The 18,103-nt window shown below is 41.6% G+C and overlaps 1 protein-coding gene and 1 long non-coding RNA gene across 4 annotated transcripts in view; one reads left to right on the top strand and one right to left on the bottom strand.

Moving 5' to 3' along the window:
- Nucleotides 1-18,103, top strand: part of LOC105836314 (zeta-sarcoglycan) — a 189,890-nt gene that overhangs the window by 6,725 nt on the left and 165,062 nt on the right. The gene's annotated exons all lie outside the window — the stretch shown is intronic.
- LOC114254239 overlaps nt 1-18,103 on the bottom strand; it is a 184,033-nt gene that overhangs the window by 3,203 nt on the left and 162,727 nt on the right. The window lies entirely within an intron of this gene.

Genomic DNA, 18,103 nt, shown 5'->3' with positions numbered 1-18,103 from the left:
TTTCGCGTATTAAGTCGGGAAACATAATGGCCCGCGCGTTGTCGCGGCGCCGGTTCTTCACGGCGGTCGATAAATGGGCCAATCATACGTAATGGGGCTTAATTCGAGTGGTAATTCGGTAATTAGCATCGAAATGCGCTTGGCGAAGAGCGCGGTACCTTTTCGCGCGGGCAAATTGCAGGGGGGAACGTAATCGATATGGAGCGTTTCGACGTCGGCAATTGGGTATTATTTACCCCGTTACGCAAACACTTCCAAGGTAATCAAAGACAAATATTGTTTCCACCGCGGTTGGCACCGCGGTGAAGCGTATCACGAAGTGAGATACAAGCCTCCTTTGCTAATTAGTAGTTTAACTGGCTAATTGTGCACGCAATTTATACCGGAGTTCCGCGTGCCGGAACTCGGCGCTACACTTTGAGAGACGACACCTCTTGTTCGCTCGTTGGATTCGTCCGCGTAATCTTCTTCGTCAGCTATCAAAAGCAGGCGAGGCAATTATAGATATAATAGCGATAATAATGATGACGGCAATCTCACTGTAACATTGTCCGATTGTTACAAAGGCAGTTACTCCTTAAAATAATAACCACTTGATGCAACATAAAATTAATTCTTCTAATTTAATTTTTACTAATTTGCTAATTAAAAATAAACCTTGTTTGAGGATGTATATATTTAGATATTTATGTTAATACTCTTTGTGATTTTGTATACATTTTTAAGTTGATTAAACTGCGCCGAATAAATTTTCGATCTTGAAAACATTATTCTAAGTTGAATTTGAATATACCAGTTTATATTATTTTTATTTTATTTTTATTTTGTTCTTATATTATTTCTGTTAAGTATGCACGTTAAAATACTACAGTTATAGGAGCTACATTATTCTTTTTGTTAACATAGCTGTTGCGATCTCCCGATCTTTCGCTATAATCCGGAGAATTAGTCTCGCGTTATGACGGTGCTATTAGATCGACCGTTAAGCACCGTTCAACGACGTACTAACGTAGTTTCCCACGTTCTACACAGATTTACGCCCATCACATCACGCGCGTGGAATCCGCCCCCCGACTTAAAGGAAGAATTAATAACACGCGTTTCCGTCGGCACACGCTCTCGCCCGACCTCGGCATCTGATTTAATATCCCAACCGATGGAAAATAATTTCCACTTGCCGCAAATAATTTCCTCCCTTCTGCGCCGTCCTAACTTTTCCTCGTCTTCTTCTTCCTCTATGTCTGCGCCGCGGCAGAAGAGATGCGGACGGCCAAAAGGACCGGATCCCTTTTTTTTTATCGCGAGCCCTCCGCGGGACGCGTCGATGGAAGTTTGAACAAAAATTTCGCGGTTTCCGGCCGCACGGACTCGGCCCAAAGTTTGCCACCGCCGATTTCCCTGCCGCCGTAAATCAGGATCGCTCGATGACATTCTACTGCGCGTGTTTTCCCCACCTCCCCCGATCTTTCTCTCCGCCTGTCTCTCCGTGCCGCTGGGATCGTCCCTCGTATTCGCGAATATTTTTTTCTACCCTTACCATTCCTTCCGCCGGTTCTATCTCTCTCGGTCTATTTCTCATATCGACCCCTCTCTCTCTTTTCTTGCTCTCTCTTCCCCTTTTCGCTCAACAGACCGGAGACTTTTTCTCAAACTCCCCTTCGACGCCATTCGCGCCTCCTATATTCACCGACATCCATTCGTATTCCCGTGGCCTGCTATATCATGGCGTATCAACTGTTTTGTCAGTTTCCGGTACGAGTGCCGGATGAATGGGACTTCTTCTTGGTACTTCTTCTCCTGCTTTGTGTGCCCTCCCCCGCGCCGTTGAAATTATCGGTTCGACCCTCGAGTGGTCTCGTTGACGTATGTGGCACCATCCTCGTTGGTGTGATATAAGAATAATAACACGGCTGCTCTCGTCATGCCATATTTTGAAATTCGTAAAATAGTCGGCGTTTATTTCGTTGCCTTTTCTTTTTCTTTTTTTAGTTCCTTTAAGTATCGTCGGCATCTCAATCGTACTTAAAAAAATTATTGATCGCTTGTTATTTACGAATTTTCAATCGAGTTTAATAAGTAGAGAGAAGAAACTACAGTTAAGCTGTAGTAATTGCCAATTGACGATCTAAGAAAGTAATGGGTCGCAAAGCTCTCTTCAAAACGAAATTAAATTCGTACAATAAAAAAAGACGCGACGATCGCGTAATTAATTGGCCTCTAAAATCACCGACAGCCAGCGATTTCCGGTCTTCTGAGATCTCCGTGGGATATCATGGACTATTGGATATACTTTTCTCAAGTCGTCTGACTTACCTGTCTTGACGCCGAATGCGCCTCTTAGTCGTCGACCGTAGACAATGTTAAGGCGACCCGTGCCATGGAAGTCCCGCGATCACGGAGGGCGTTGATGTATGGATGGCTATTTATTCGACTGCCGGCACACGAACGAAATACCTTCCTGTCCTCCGTACAACGTCGCCTAAGTGGCGGGAGTGTACCGAGTTCGAGGCTGACGAGGAGACCGCGGGACAAGGGTGCTGAATTAGTGCCACTCGGCCGAGAGATTGATGATTGCCAGGTCGTGGCTGGTCTGCGGGGCCGCGAATGAAATCGGCATTCTGCGGCGAATAGCGCGCGGATTGTCGAGGCTTTCAGAGCGGAGCGTTCGCAGCTATTCAATCCGTGGCGATACATTTTTCCAAGTTGGCAATAAACGAAGAAAAAAGTGCATCGAAGTTATGCAATACACTCTATTATTTCTACGTGAATCAATATAGGAAAAGTCGTAAAAAAAAAGAACTTAAGACGGGTTTTTTAAAATTTTATTTAACATCACTAGAGGTCTCAATCCCAGTTCGGAGGTACGGGGCTCAAGATTCGCTCCGAATATTTCCGTCACGCCCTTGGGATTTTCCGCATCTCTAACGGAGTCGTCGCGCGTTTTCCAAATTCATGACGAGGAAGTCCGTGGAAGCCTATTTTCAAAGTTGGAAGTCGTTCAAGGGATTCCCACAGATTATTTACGGAATAATTTGGCACGCTCCGTTGGAGGTATGATTGAACACGCTAAGCATTACTTTTTGAGTAAAGAGGTTTCAAAGGATCCTTTTGCGAAACTTAAAGTCCGCGCGTTTCTTCGGGGGGGATTTTACATGCACTAATTCCGGCTCGAGCACCGCTGAAAATACGACATAATGTACTTCGATATAGAATGAATTCGGCACGGTGGATTGTCTCGCAAAATTTGCCCGCCGGCTCGTCGTCGACAAAGGCGATATTTTCTATCTTGCGTGCGTCTTCAGGCGCGACAGGTGGAGCGACGCGCGCGGTTAGACGAGAGAGGAGCGCACACATTTCATTTACGTATTTATAAGAACGAGACACGCGCGTCGCGTTCCGTCTCGTCACCGTTCTCGGGGAGGATGGGCTTCCTTCGTGGTTGGAGTCGCGATCGAATTGCCGCTCGGTATACTTTGGGAAAACTCTCGAAATGGAATTCTTCGGCAGCCGAGAATACACGGAACCGATGCTTGGACGGCAAGGATCTCTCGCCGCCGCTGCCGTCGGAACAGCTTGGCTTTGACCCTCGCCAATGCCTCCGTCTCTGCGCTACTGTCCCTCTTACCTCGAAGCAAATTGAAAATGGGAATTGGTCCTTTGAAGTTCGCGCAACGACCCGTCCATAATCTCCTTAATAACCTTCGCCATCTCTCTCTGTTTCTCTCTCTCTCTCTGTCTCTCTTTTTCTCTTTCCTGCTTTCGCGTTTTCGAACGACGCCTCTCATCTCTCCTTCCTTCTTCACTCTTTTTCGTTCAGATTGCCGTCGTAAGCTTTTCTACATGCAAGTAGGATGTGAACACTGTCCTTATATATTTGCTCTATAAACGTGTGTTTCAGATCGTTTTATGATTCTGATTGTAATAAAATAATAGTAAACATATTGCCTAACATTTCTATCCACGCGGAATGTCTCCAGCTTGCGTTGTTTACCAATCACTGGGAACTACGATAGTTCCATCCCTCTCGAAAACAATCGTTACTCGATACGAAATGTCTCAATAATTTAATCTTAAATCTAATTTTAGTTCAGATGCGCGACATCTGCGCATTCGTTGCGCCGTGAGAAACGTTGAATTATTATTAAAGTAATATCAGTAACACGCTCTCCGTTTTCCCGCGTCTTCATCACGAAGATTCTGAAATGCCGGAGTCAAGCGGAATGCCGGAATGTGTCTCCGCGAAAAATAAGAGGGAGTGGAATCCTGAATTATATCTATACAGCCTCCGGGGATACAACCATAATAGAAAGCATGTCACTGCACGTCATGCAGATGTGATGAATCTTGTGATTTAACGTTGCGCTTTCTTATCGGCGTGCAATTCCAAGAAAAGGAATAAGAAATAATGTACATACAAGTAAAATAATAAATGAGAGGATGTAACATAAGTTAACAATTCTAGTTACTAGAGGATGCCGCGAATCAAAGTTTCTGGGCGTTGAATCGAATTTTGTTTCTTTGTTCGAGTTGTAATAGATAATAAAAAGAATCTCTATAGTTATGATAGAAAAATATAATTTTATAAAATCATCAATGTATGTGATTGTATTCGAATCTTTTAAATTCGAAATTTTTAACTAGTTTCAATTATAAAACTTTAAATCCAAGTCAAAAATAATTCGTACTCTACTACTCACTATATGAGTGAAATAAACAAATATTCCACATTAATTTTTGACTACGCTTTCCTGACCGCTTTTGGATATATGTTCAGGGGGGGAAGGAGGGAAGTGTTGTAAATATTGCCATATAAAATATATACATGCGGCGTGGTTCTTCGCGAGAGATTTACTCCAATTCGCAATTTGCCACCAGCGCAAACAAGTAATAAACGGGCGCAGTGAGGCGCAGTTCTCGCGCTCATCGGATCGGGAACTTAACGTTACCTGCGACAAACGCTTAAAACGTGATTTATTAATGGTCGTAACACGCGTACGGCCGGAAACTGGTTGCACCTTTGTGCGCATACGTGCACCTGGTATACACGGGAAAAAAGGTTTTTTTTTTTAACGAGCCCCGACGTTTTCCTTTTACTGCTCAGTGAACGACGCAGTCGACTATGGAAGAAAGTTAAAAGCAGCCTTGCTTAACTGGTACGATCCTCCTGAAACGAATATCCAACAGACGCGGTGATGCGAAATTGTAAAGAAAGTACATATTAACCCTTAAGATACCATGTGAGAAAGGATACTTTCGGAGAGAGGATCACGGGTAACTCGCGTCCGACCATTTCTTTAAAAAATTCATGAGCGTACTTCAAGTTTTTAGAAACGTCTATATTTCATTTAGAGAAAAAAAGAAAATATAGTATAATTTAATTGTCTGTGAAATTTCGACAAACGTAGATCGTAGATAGAAATCGATCCTAATTTACGAAATATGTCGGTCTGATACGAAATAAAAATAAAAATCCCCAATATAGCATCGCATCGATGTATCAGATCTCTCGATAAAGTGTTTTAAATACCTTTTGAACGTTCGAGATTCTATTCAGAGTAAATCGTCCGCCGTTAGAATCTTCGGAAGATCTCAAGTCGATTAATTTCACGAACGCGGCGGCGCATCGTTCGATCTCGATAGTTTCTCGCGCCGTTTCTCGATCGCGATGCCCATCGCGGGGATCACGACGGAGAGATATCCCAGCCCGACAGAATCCCGTCCTCATTTCTCAACCGGGAACACGCAACCCTTCTCGGCTATCCTTCTTTCCGTCTTTATCGCGGAAATCTCTTCGACGCGGGTGTACGCGCGCGCGTACACTATTCTGCAGCCTCGAAGTAGCGACAATAATAAAGTATCCGGATAGCCGACGTAGCCAGGCCTGGAAATAGGCATCGTAAACTGAATTCATCGCTCGCTCGCTCGCTCGCTCGCTCGCTCACCGGCTCCGCTCCGCTCTTGTTACCGTATCGCCGTATTACGACCGGTCTCACCCTCCCTCCGACCGCGTGGAATACACGTACAGGGATACACACGCGAGCAGACGGACGTGCGGACACAAAGTGCTTCTTCCGTTCTGACGCCTTTTGCTCGCTAAAACTTGCGGCTGTGCAAAGCACCCGGGGGCAATCGCAGAACTAAGCTGCCACGCAGAAAATTTTACAGCCCTGCTGCAATTGGAAAAGATTATATGTGATTGATGAGATTTTTTATTGATGTTGCAACGTATTGGTATTTCAACCTTCCCTGAAACGTATCGCGGTTCAAATAGAATATTGTTGATTGAAACTATAGACAAGCGTTGTAAATCAATACGAGGTGAATAATTAACGTAAATTGACTACGATTTTCGCTACTAGAATATTTTTGCAGTTTTGTTTCAATCATCGTGGTAAAGTGACATTTGCATTTTCGGCATCGACGTATGCCGTCCGCTACTTTTTTCGATATCTACGTAACATTAATCGCCGCGACGTAAATATGCACAATGTTTTTCTATAGCTTCTCACGGGTATAAAAATGTAGAAATATATAATAACATCAAACTACATGGTGCAAAAATTTTATATATATTATTTAGTGCATAGTATAATTGTAATCGCCAATAAGGCGATTACAACGATTCAAACGATATGATATCTATAAATGATTACATATCATGTAATATAATAATTTAATGTAATTATTAATAAATTACAAAATTGTATTATTTTATTTTTATTATCCAGTTATTATTCAGCTACACAAAATATATATTTGTACTATCAATTTTTAAATTAAAATACAAGAAATCATACGAAAAAGCTTTATATTTCTGCATCAATTAATTTTTTTACAAAAAAAAAACCATGCAGGGCTTCCTTATCGATTAGCTTCATATAAAATGTTATTGTGTAACATTTGAAACTTTTTATACACAGAATACTTGAATATACAGAGAGAACACTAGTGTTACGCTATTATTAAAAATTAACTGCGAGCGGAGTGAACGATATGACTAATGATGTTAATTGTTTGTACGATAAACTGTTGTACAATTGGTAATCACTGAATTGTGTAACTATTTTGAGTTACTGTTTACTCAGCCATTGTATCGATTAAGAGTCCTATAATTAATTGTATCGTTATTAGCGTTTCGTGATTAACATTCTTATTATTGCTGTATTAACTGTACCCAATTGTACGTGTATTCACACAGCCTGTATTCACAAGACTTAAATTTCTGACAAACCTCCCTCTTGATCGAGAAACGAACATTGTGCGGAATGTTTCGGTGAGATCAAAGCGTGGACTGGAACAACAGCCATCACTAACGGCGGATGCATCGGCATCAGGTGCAGGGCGCGAAAGAGAGATTAAGAGAGACAGGACACATCATGCTGGGCTGTTTCGTGGTCGGGCAGACGAGCGAATCGTTAATTCCATTTACCGCACGCCGCAGATTCGGTTAACGTCGAGCTTGGCGATCAAAATGATCGTCGACCCTCTTGACTGAGCGAACGCGTCGAGTCCGGCCTCTGCTTTTCATCCCCTTTCTCTCTAGGCTTTCCGCGTACATCTCTTTTCCCAAAAATATTCTTTTCTCATTGCCGAAGGGTGCCAACTGACGTGTAAATCTTGTCATAAGTATTTTATAAAGTAACGAATAATAACAGAAAAGCAAAAATAAAATATTGATTATTACTAGTAATCTATTTGACCATGATATTAATATTGTTTTTTATTTTTTGCAAGTCTTTAAATAAATTAAAAAAGATATATATACACATATTTTGTACATTTAAAAGTGTATGCATTGTTAATTGAAAAATTAATTGCTGAAAAATATATTTATGATATAATAAACCTACAGCATAATAAATCTAATTTGTCAAGTATTATTGAGACAAACTTGAAATTCAAAAAATAACACTTTTGAAGATTATGTTTAATTAATAAAATATTTAAAATATTTAATTTTTTAAATTTATTTTTCCGACTTTTGTACATGTGTGTATAGGTGCGTGATTATATTTCAGGCAAATTTTAAATCACGTAACACGGATTTAAACGAAACAAAAACTTGGCATGTTTGAATCACATTTTGATATATATATTTTTTAAAAACATTTATTTTTTTTAACATCATAATAATTCACAATATTTAATTTTATGTATTATCTAGAATAATATTAAATATATAAATTTTTTTACTAAAAATATGTTAGGTTGGTATTTGAATACATTTGTAGATAATGATTTTATCGTAACACTAATAAGATATTTCTCTCTTATTAATTATAGTATTAATTTATATCAATTTTTTGACTTGATTAAACATGATATGGGTGATTGCAAAATACAAACTTGCATAATTATACCTGCTCGAATTGAATTTAACAAATGAGCTCAACAGCTTGCCGCGATCGCTCGTCAACGTGCACGCGATCTTTCCGCATCAACTGCATCCCTCTGTTAACTGGTCTGTTTGCCGACACATTTATTTTTCTCCTTACACGCTCTCGCGAAACGCGACGCTTTCGGCAGGAATTACTATCGTACCGTCGCTGTTTGTAACGGAAAATATATCACATCACTGTCGGACAAATATTTGTTTTAGTACGATGGGGGGTGCGAGTTCTCAGTTCCCTGCGCGCGACTGCAGGTGGTCGATACGATGGTCGACAGAAACTGCGATCGGGAAACTCTGTGTACGTGTAAACTGGGACTCAGAAATCATCCTGACACCTCAGCGCTCTTGCTCCTCGCACAGTCAAGATTCTGTTCATAATATCCGTGATCAATCGTGAAAGAGAAAGAGGATAACAGAATTCCATCGATACTTACACATTTTGCTTTTTTTAAAAAATTATATAATTTATTGAGTAATACGATTAATTTGAATTAATTCTAAATTGCGTGGCGATGATTTCTTACATAAAATTTAACATGGCTTTGAAAAAAAAGCAAAATATGACGTATAGTGCGTTTTGTGCGTTGTAACCGCACTTTTATAATTACGGTAAATTGACCTACGTGAAATATGCATTCGAAAATCTTTCTGTATTACCACTAATGCGGCGGGGTCCGCTTACTGGCGTTGCTTGACCTCGGAAGGAAACTCATTAATTTTTTATGTGCCTCGGTGACGAGAGTGCGGCGCCACGCTACCAAATCTTTTCAAATATCGTAAATCAGAGCGATTAAAAATATATAACGGTAGTGTTTGACGTGAAGATTAACAAACGATGAACCTCTCAATTTATGGTCACGTTGTATTTAAAAATAGAAATGACATGTTACAGACTATAAATAATAATATTAATTTTTTAAAAAATGTCGCGACATCCTTTTATACAGTTTAATAAAAATAGCAATAAAGAATTTATTGTATACTGATACAAACTACTAAGCTTTCATACGTGTCATCAATTATTTTGAATGTATTGATTAATTATGACAAATAATGTTGTGCAATATTTTACAACTGGCACAATAATACCAATGTTTCTCTCTCTCTCTGTGTCTGTTTTTGTCTGTTTCAATTTCGAGCATTTTCTCGTCACAACGGAACCTCCGCAAGTTATTTCTAGAGAGTTCAATTCGTAGCATCGCCCCTACTTTGGTCATCTTCAGCGTCGTGTTTTAACCGATATTTGCGGGGATAATCCCGACGGCGCGGTGTGCATGCAATGTTTCGAGATGTGGAGGCAGCCTCCGCGAAAGATGCGCTCGCGCCGCAGAGGAAATATTACGTACTCTCTCGTGAGTACGGTAAACCTCGAGACGACCGGGCTTCTGAAATCGGTTCGATTCCCGTTCCGCTCGGCTCGCGTTTCCAATTTTCCCTCGACCCGCTTTCCCGCCTTGCTTGCCGCGTTCGCTGCGCTCGCCTTCGTCGAGCAAGCGAAACTTCATTCGGCCGGTGGTTGCAATTTTGCAGCGCAGATCCGGCAAACAGGAATACAGCTGTTCGATCTGCGCCGCGACGAGGAAAGAAGACGAGAGAAACAGAATAAGAGAGGTTGAGTGTGTGTATGTGTGTGAGAGAAAGAGAGAGAGAGAGAGAGAGAGAGAGAGACACACACACACACAGATAGAGAGCGTGAGATTCGCGAGGAAAGGCGGGCGCGAGGAGGCTGCAGCAAGTAGTTAAGTACGAGCGAAGGGTAGTCAGGTTTAAGCACCACCTGTGCTTGTCAATTAAGTTTACGCGTCTCTCGTTCCAACATTGTGCAGGCTGCCACTTCGCCTCCCCTCACTGTTAGTTATTCTCGCTCCGACTCGCACCCTCTCTCCCTCCCTCACTTCCTTCCATCGAGAAACTACACTCCCTCCCGCCCCCGTAGGAACCTTCGTTCGTTTCGTTTCCTTTCGTTCTTCTCGCAGCCTCCCTCGCGGCCGAACCAACTATCCCTTCCGTTCCTCCTTTTTCCTCCCCTTCGGCTGTCTGCGAATGTCGTCCTCTCCTACCACGTCCTCCCCTTTCTTCGCGCTCCCCGTTCGCGCTGGCAATCGCGAGGCGTTATGCCACCCGTTATGAATTACCGGCCATAAACGTAAAAACCGTTTGCATCCACGGTGCGCCGCCGGGGTTACCGGCTAAATTGGCCGCGTATCCCGACGCATTCCTTATACGCGCCCGTAGGAATACATTTTCGCGGCTTTTACACACGCGTGCGTAATGAATGTGACGTAAATGGGAAGACGTAATAACGCGGGCCCGCTCGCCGGGATTAGCGCGCGACGAGAATAATTCTTATCCTAATGGACGCGCAAACGCGCTGTGTCAACTTTCAGAAAAGCGGTGCTAAACGCAGGGATTTTGTTTCTTTTTTTTATTAATTATTTTTTTCTTCTTCTTCTCTGGAAAGAGAAGTGTTTAAATGGATGGAAATTTCGATAATCGTCGGCAGATTATATCAAACATTTTCAACGTTTTGCAACACATGTTATCTCAAAGCGCGATAAAATTGCGTAATACAATTCGCCCTCAAACTTGGGGATACGTTTCTCGCGTCGCCGGGGGACGTTCCATTTTTATTCTTCGACTTAGATTGAAACGTTTTGCCATAAAGGTGTTTCGAGTGTTGGATACGGGAGTTATCGGGAAGGGGGGTGATTTTTACACGCCTCGCACGCGGACCGTAGGCGAGTTCCTCCTCGCGCGCGTCCTCTTTTCGGCGCGACGCGGCGGCGCGATTGTAAAATCCTCTATTTCGTCCTCGCGTCGCGCCGCCGAATCGCCAAATGCGAATCTTTTACGGCGTAAGGAATTTTACACGCCGCAGCGGGTCGGATTGCACGCGTAACTCATTGTTCTTTCGTCGTCATTGCGTGCGCTCGCGTAAAAACGTTACGCGGAATGTCGACGAACGAATGCTGTGCGCGCCTTTGAAAACGAATTTTTATCGTCCTCAGGAGCGTACACGAGCGACGTGTGAATTAAATTGCATCCTCTGTTTCAAAATTGCGAGCGGCGCACCGGATAAATGTGAGAAATCAATTTGTCGTCGTCGTCGTCTGCGCACACAATGCGAAAATTGGAAATCGAAATTAAGTCTTAATATCTTAAATTCTCTACCACATCTTTGACAGTTAGCAGTAACTTGTATATACAATACATTCACGTTATTGAAGTTTTATTTTAGTCTATTAATGTCTCAAATAAAAATAGAGGTGAGTCGCTGAGTGCCACTTAGCATTGATTTGTATGCAAATAAACGTTGGAATTGTAGCTCAATGTTTCAGGCAGCTGTTTTGTTACGTCTATACGAGAAATTAACGTCACTCAAGTTTCATTTTAATGTACTAACGTTTCCAATAGAAATATTTGATCCGTTAATCGTTTCTCGTAAATAACAATAAGGAACTAAACAACTAAGAGAGGCAGAAATTAATAAAGAATAATATGGCAATTGCGTTGACATTATATCTGAAAGAAAAGGTTCAAGAGAGAATTCTAAGAAGCTTTTTCTTTAACCTACCATTTAGTACTGCGTCCTTTCTTGCGATAAATCTCCGAAATTTCTCCCTTAACGATATCGCGATCGCGATTCTGCGTTTCTCAGAAAGAGATTCATTGTCGGAACGCATTTCCGAAGATCCGGAGAATATATCGTTGCCTTTGTAAAGCCACTCGCGCGATGACATAATGCGCATTGTGCGTGCGGCAATAATGGTCGGCGGTGCAGCGGCGAGTCCGAGGTACGTCGCGCCGCGTCAAATCGGAGGAGATCCCTCGGTTCGGCCGCCATCCGAATGGTCGCGTGCGGTCCGGAATATCCGGAAAAATGCACTCACAGATATTACAGAAGCATATCGCTTCGGCCGAAACCCGTCTCCCGGCTGAGTATACCGAATTGTTATTGCCGAACAATCGATTTCTGATTTCGCCGCAGTCCAGCCGCCGCCGAAAGTCTCGGAGTCCGCCGACTCTTCTTCCTTCATCCTCCTCCTCCTCCTCCTCCTCCGTTCTTTCCGCATCCCGGCAGCCTTTATGCTCCTTGTTAATTTCGCGTCGATATTGCGCCCCTTTATTCCGGCAATTTTGTCCGCGCCGGATCGCCGGAGTTATCGATAAAACGAGCAAATCCGCGGCTCACGCTCCGAATAAAATTGATTCGCCGTCGTGTTTTTCACCGGCCCGGTTGTGTTCGTGAATAATGCGCAACAATTTTCGCTCGCCCGTCGCCGATCGTCAAAAAACGGATAGTTGGGAGTCTGTTTGAAATTTGATTCGGTAACATATACAGATTCGACAGATGGGGAGAGTCGCGTATACCATTCTAATACTTAAATGCCGGCCCAATAACTTTTAACTTGGAAAACTTGCGAAGTGATTAATAGATTGTGCCCATTGGCGCAAGTAGTTTTCGTACTTTATAAAGTACAAATTGAAGCTACTGACATCGAGATGGCCGGTTCAAGAATAATTAAGCGGAAATAATTAATGAATTAATTAACCGTGCATTAGCGTCTCTAATTACAACCATCATTCATCGTTCTTATTTTGTCAGTGTCACGCTAGAATTCTTTTCTTTAGGCGCAATATTAACGGCTTCTATAAATTATCGCTGATTTTAAAGACAAAGGATAACATTCGTCATACACGCAAAAAGGTTAATGCAAACATTTCAATGATCAATTATGTTGTATCGAAAATATTAAAACTTTTGGTTGATTTATCATTTGTATTAACAGCCATAAATTTTCGTCAAAATAAATATACAGAGGGCAATTTATTATACATTTCACAGGGTGCATCATGAAAGAGTGGCAACATAAAGCTGCGTTCATATAATTATGCGCGATACAGTTTATTGCGTTATTAGACGCGCTAGAGTATAGTTATTACATATTTCTGAATCGGAAATAACACTGCGCGCTCCACCGCGCCGTGCAGCGCATAAACGATCGCGTGCCTGCGAAACATTTTCGCCGACAAATTACTTCATGTTTACTGCATTCCATCCGCGATATAGAGAAGGAGGTAAATAAATTGATCACTTATTTGCCGGCGGTGCCCTAGCACAATATAAGTGATGTTAAACACAGTATCGTATTACGCGCTCCCGCGCGGCGTGATGCATTGAGAGAGTTGTAAGCCGTTTATCTCCAAAAGCGAGGTAAGAGAATAAAATGGAAATAGTCCGTGCCGAAAGAACCGAAGACAAAGTGGCGAAGGGCGAAATGTTGGACTGGGCAATTTTATGAACACCCCGCTGTTGATCAAACTATCCACTATGTGATCGCGTTATTAATGTTTCTTGTATTTTAATAACACATAATATCGAGAAATAGCCTTCATATTATATTTCTTTAATTGTAAAGAAACTGTAGTAAAATATTATAGTTTAATTTTTTTATTATTTTCTATTATTTTGAAATATTTTTTATATCGCTAATTTTCTACGGCAAAGACATAATTTAAAAGATAAAATTTTCCAAAATTTGAATGTGTTTTAAATTATTAAAGTTTTATAATATTATTTTTAAATATGATTTTGGCGTAACGATTTGGTTTACTGATTGCAGAGAAATAAAAGTATTCTCAACTCTTTTTATTCGGTGTAGCATATTGAATTCTGATCAAAATTGTTTTTTTTTTTTAGACAATTTAAAAAATGACAATGTTTTAGTTATCGTTGTTGCAGCAAACGATATGTTTTTCGATAACATTGCAAACTTTAGAAGCATGCAGAGCACCGAAGGTATAAATAGAGTATAACAAAATATTTAATAAATATGTAATAAATTTCAGATAAAATTTGTATTACATTATTGTATTATTTTTGCCATGCTTTTTAGTACTGGAAGGTTTAATAAAATGTTATATAATAAGGTTCGGGAATATAAAATTTGAATATGTTAAGCGGATGAAATGGTTAGCAGCAGTTAGCGACTGCATTTGCGTCTCTTTAACTTGTTCCATAAACTATTAATGACACCGTCGCGTTGTTTGCGCGCGGACTGGTTTGTTCGTTAAACCCAGGCTTCGTAACGAGTGAACGTCAAAATCGTGGTCTCCCTTTGAAAGAAGCGGCCCAACAAATGCCCGCAAACACGGAACCATCGCATTAGCGTTGGATCTCGCGCGATTTTAAAATGAATTTAATAATCCTCAGGTTAACCAAATGTGCTAAAAATAAGAACTGCGTATATATATCGCGGGCTAACGAAAAATACTAGCTCCTTTATACTGTGGGGATTAATTGATTTCTTTATGTACAACGCTTTTTTCGACGTGCACGCAAAAGCTCTAAGCTTTTTCCAGCTTTTTACGATAAATGTATAGGTATTGCTTTTTGCTCGCTTTTTAATTTAAAGTTGTATGACATCGGATTTGGCCGTGCCTGGGGTAAATTATTTTTGAAGCACGCGCTAAACCGCATACACTCACGCAATAGATTAATTGAATTTACGAAAAAAAAAAAAAAAACCTGTTGTATTTATTGTTGTGCACGGTTTTTATTACTTCTCGCGCGTGTTAATATATTTGTCCATATGGTTTTTTGTGTCGAAAATACTCGTCAGTTGTTTCCTTTCTGCATATGACTCGCAATTATTTTAAAAAATTGCCGTTAAAATATTTTTATTTTAAAATTTTATGTTGAAAACTCAATCAATAGATTTATCTGGGAAGAGATGAGTACGCTTTTTTTAAACCTATAGCATAAACGGTACAGCTTTTTCGTCATGTTCGATGCAAAGACGATATAGTCGAACATAGAATGTAACGTCACATTCAAGTGGAAAAAAAATTAGTATTTTAGTCATAAATAGCAGCGAGAACTATTATGGGATCGGATCTCTATTTTTGCAGATGAGAATCAGCATCAGAATTCTCTTTTCAGAAAAGCATGCTTTACTCACGTTAATGGAAAGCTGTGCTGAATTTCGTGTGCGGAAGGTTATGTGCCACGGCGTTAACGAAATTTGCCTCTGCCTTTTTGCCTGCCGCGAAATATGGATGCTTTTTATACTCGATATAATCATCAATCGCGAGCTCATGGTCGATACAGAACAATTCTGCACGTCGCAATATCGTCATATTGGTCTCACTGACGCGACGATGGTGTTGCAAATGAAAATCCGAAAAGATATGTAATGAGTTGTCACTGTTTTGATACCCTATACATTCGACAAACTCTCAAAAGGGGCTGTCGCGCGTTGTCGATATCATGCTAAAGCTTTTGCACGTGGGAACGTGGAACGCATCGGGCGCCGTTGACGTCGTTCGCGTCAGATACGATCGGTATCGGGACTCGATTTCGCGCGAGTATAAATCTCGGAGTCTACGACAAGGTGTATCGTGCCTCTCCAGCAAGAAGGGTGGCGGACGGCCGGGGACGGGGTTACAAGAGGCGGCAGGGTCTCCTCATGCCGGTTACAGGGTATAGTGGTTGCGGCGTCGAGACGTCGAGTTACCGAAGGGCGGAGAGGGGTGCGAGGAGAGGCTGCTTTAGAGAACGGTGTGTACGAATATAGATGGCAGGTACGTGTTGTCCTGGGCGGCCAACCCTCGAGTTGCACTCTCGACTGATTTACTACCCCTCGTCTTCGGCTGCCGGTATCGGATTCGCTGAAGGTCCGGTCCGAGGGTGCCAATCGAAAGTTGTATTAAAACGACGACGCCTCGCACGACACGCGCCCCCGGGATATTCTTCTTCTGCTGTCACCTGTCAGGACTGTTCGGCCGAATCGATAGGATGATACGGAGGATCGTCCTCTCGCTGTTCCACGAAGAAATAGTATGTTAGCCCCTACAATAGGGATCACCTCCGGATACGAATATGTAACTTGTTTAATGACGATGTCCACGTTGATGGATAACAGTGATCAATTTAGATTTTGATTAATTAAAACATTCGGTACTGATGATTGTGATAAACATTAATTTTTGTTTATGATTTAAAAAAGTATTAAAGATTATCAAATTTAAATCAATACAGAGTTAAATAAATCATTTTAGGTATTTTTTATAATTTTTAGTATGTCAAAATTGATTACTTTAATAAAAGAGATGTAACCTCACCTAATCAACCCATTTCTGTGACTGATTTAATTTCAAAGTAGCGTTTATATCAATGTATGCATCCGGCAAATAAAAAACTAAATTTGAGTTCAATTTAAAATCTCTTGAATTGTTAAATTGTTTGATTGGATTAAAATTATTTAACTACATTTTAATGTTTAATTAAATTCAATTGTTATATTGAGTAGAAGCAAAGGCAGTCTATAGATTACAAATAAGTCAAATTAGGTATTCAAATAGGTATAATTTGACATTACGAATTTAACAACACAAAAGATTCCAACGAGAAACATTTTATAGACAAAGTCTATATTAATATAAATTAAATTCACATCTTCATTTTTTGTATCTACATTTATTATGTAGACGAAAGAGATGTTACAATTTCAAACGAAAAAAGAACCGTCTATCGGTAGGATCATTAATGACGATCCCATTAAAAACACGCGGTTAATCGCGCAAATTGTCTCGCGTGCGTAGAAAATGCTTGCGCCACTTTTCACTCTCGGTGTTTACAATTTCGCGGTACACCGGTCGCGATTTTGCATATTTTACGTTTCCACGCGCGAGGGGGTGCGCGCTCTACTTCCTCCGTAGAATGCGGATTGTACGCGCGAAATGCACGTGCGCACCCTGCACCAAGATGCGAGATAAGGACGACAAAGCGCTTGAGACCGCGTAACACGCCGACGGCGTGGTTAGTACTCTCACCACGACTATTTTTAAGACTCCCCGCGAGCTCTCTCAAGTTTTCTTTAACACGGACCTTTCCGTGGCCCCTTGGTCTCCACCGTTCACCCTTCGTGCTCGACACCGCACACTTTCTTTTACCCACGATGGAGAAGCGGCGAGTGGACTTCGCAAAAACTGTTATCGTCCACAACAGTCGAGGAACATCGGAACTTCTCGCGTTGGCACGGAAATGTCAAAAGAAAAGAAAAATAGAATACAGTTTGCTTCTCGAGGCGAAGTTCCGCACTCAAAAGGGTGCAGAAAGTTTTGTTTTTTTTTTCTTTCGCTCGCGTCTCGTGCAAGGAATTGAATTCGATAAGTGTCCGGGATCTGCAGAGATTTACGGCACGCCGACATGATCTTCGGCATCTTTCGCTTCTGATTTTTGCCCGCGTGATTTTTCCGTTTTCGCCGTGTGCGGCATGCAGGTAGTTGCCCGTTTAGACGAGCGAGCGGGTGTGAAAAATGCGTGCCGCCTTGGAAGTTCCCCAACGAAATTTATACGGTCACGTAGGAATTCGTGGTGATCGGCTTTAAAGTGGGTAAGTCCGCGCGGCGCGGTTGTAAGCTAACCCGAAGGTTAGCCGGGATTTTCCGCGGACGGGGGAGGACTCGCCCGAGTTTTCTCGTCTTGCGCGCGATGAAAAATATGCGCCTCTCGAAATAGCGACGCCGATATCGCGCACGAGCGCGCGCGCCGGTAAATGGAACAAAGTTGTTGAAGTCTAAGGAAACAATGTAAAAGGGCTCGAAACCGTGGGGATTCCGGTAAATCTCCCTGCGAGCCATCCTTTATTTCGCCGACGTACTTTTACGGTAAACAGTTTTCCAACGGCTTGCAATTACGTATTCATA

Source organism: Monomorium pharaonis, chromosome 8 (genome assembly GCF_013373865.1).
Source record: "Monomorium pharaonis isolate MP-MQ-018 chromosome 8, ASM1337386v2, whole genome shotgun sequence".
In the NCBI taxonomy this organism is placed as follows: domain Eukaryota; kingdom Metazoa; phylum Arthropoda; class Insecta; order Hymenoptera; family Formicidae; genus Monomorium; species Monomorium pharaonis.
Note: the sequence above shows the minus strand (reverse complement) of the source record. Positions and strands in the feature narration are given on the sequence as shown.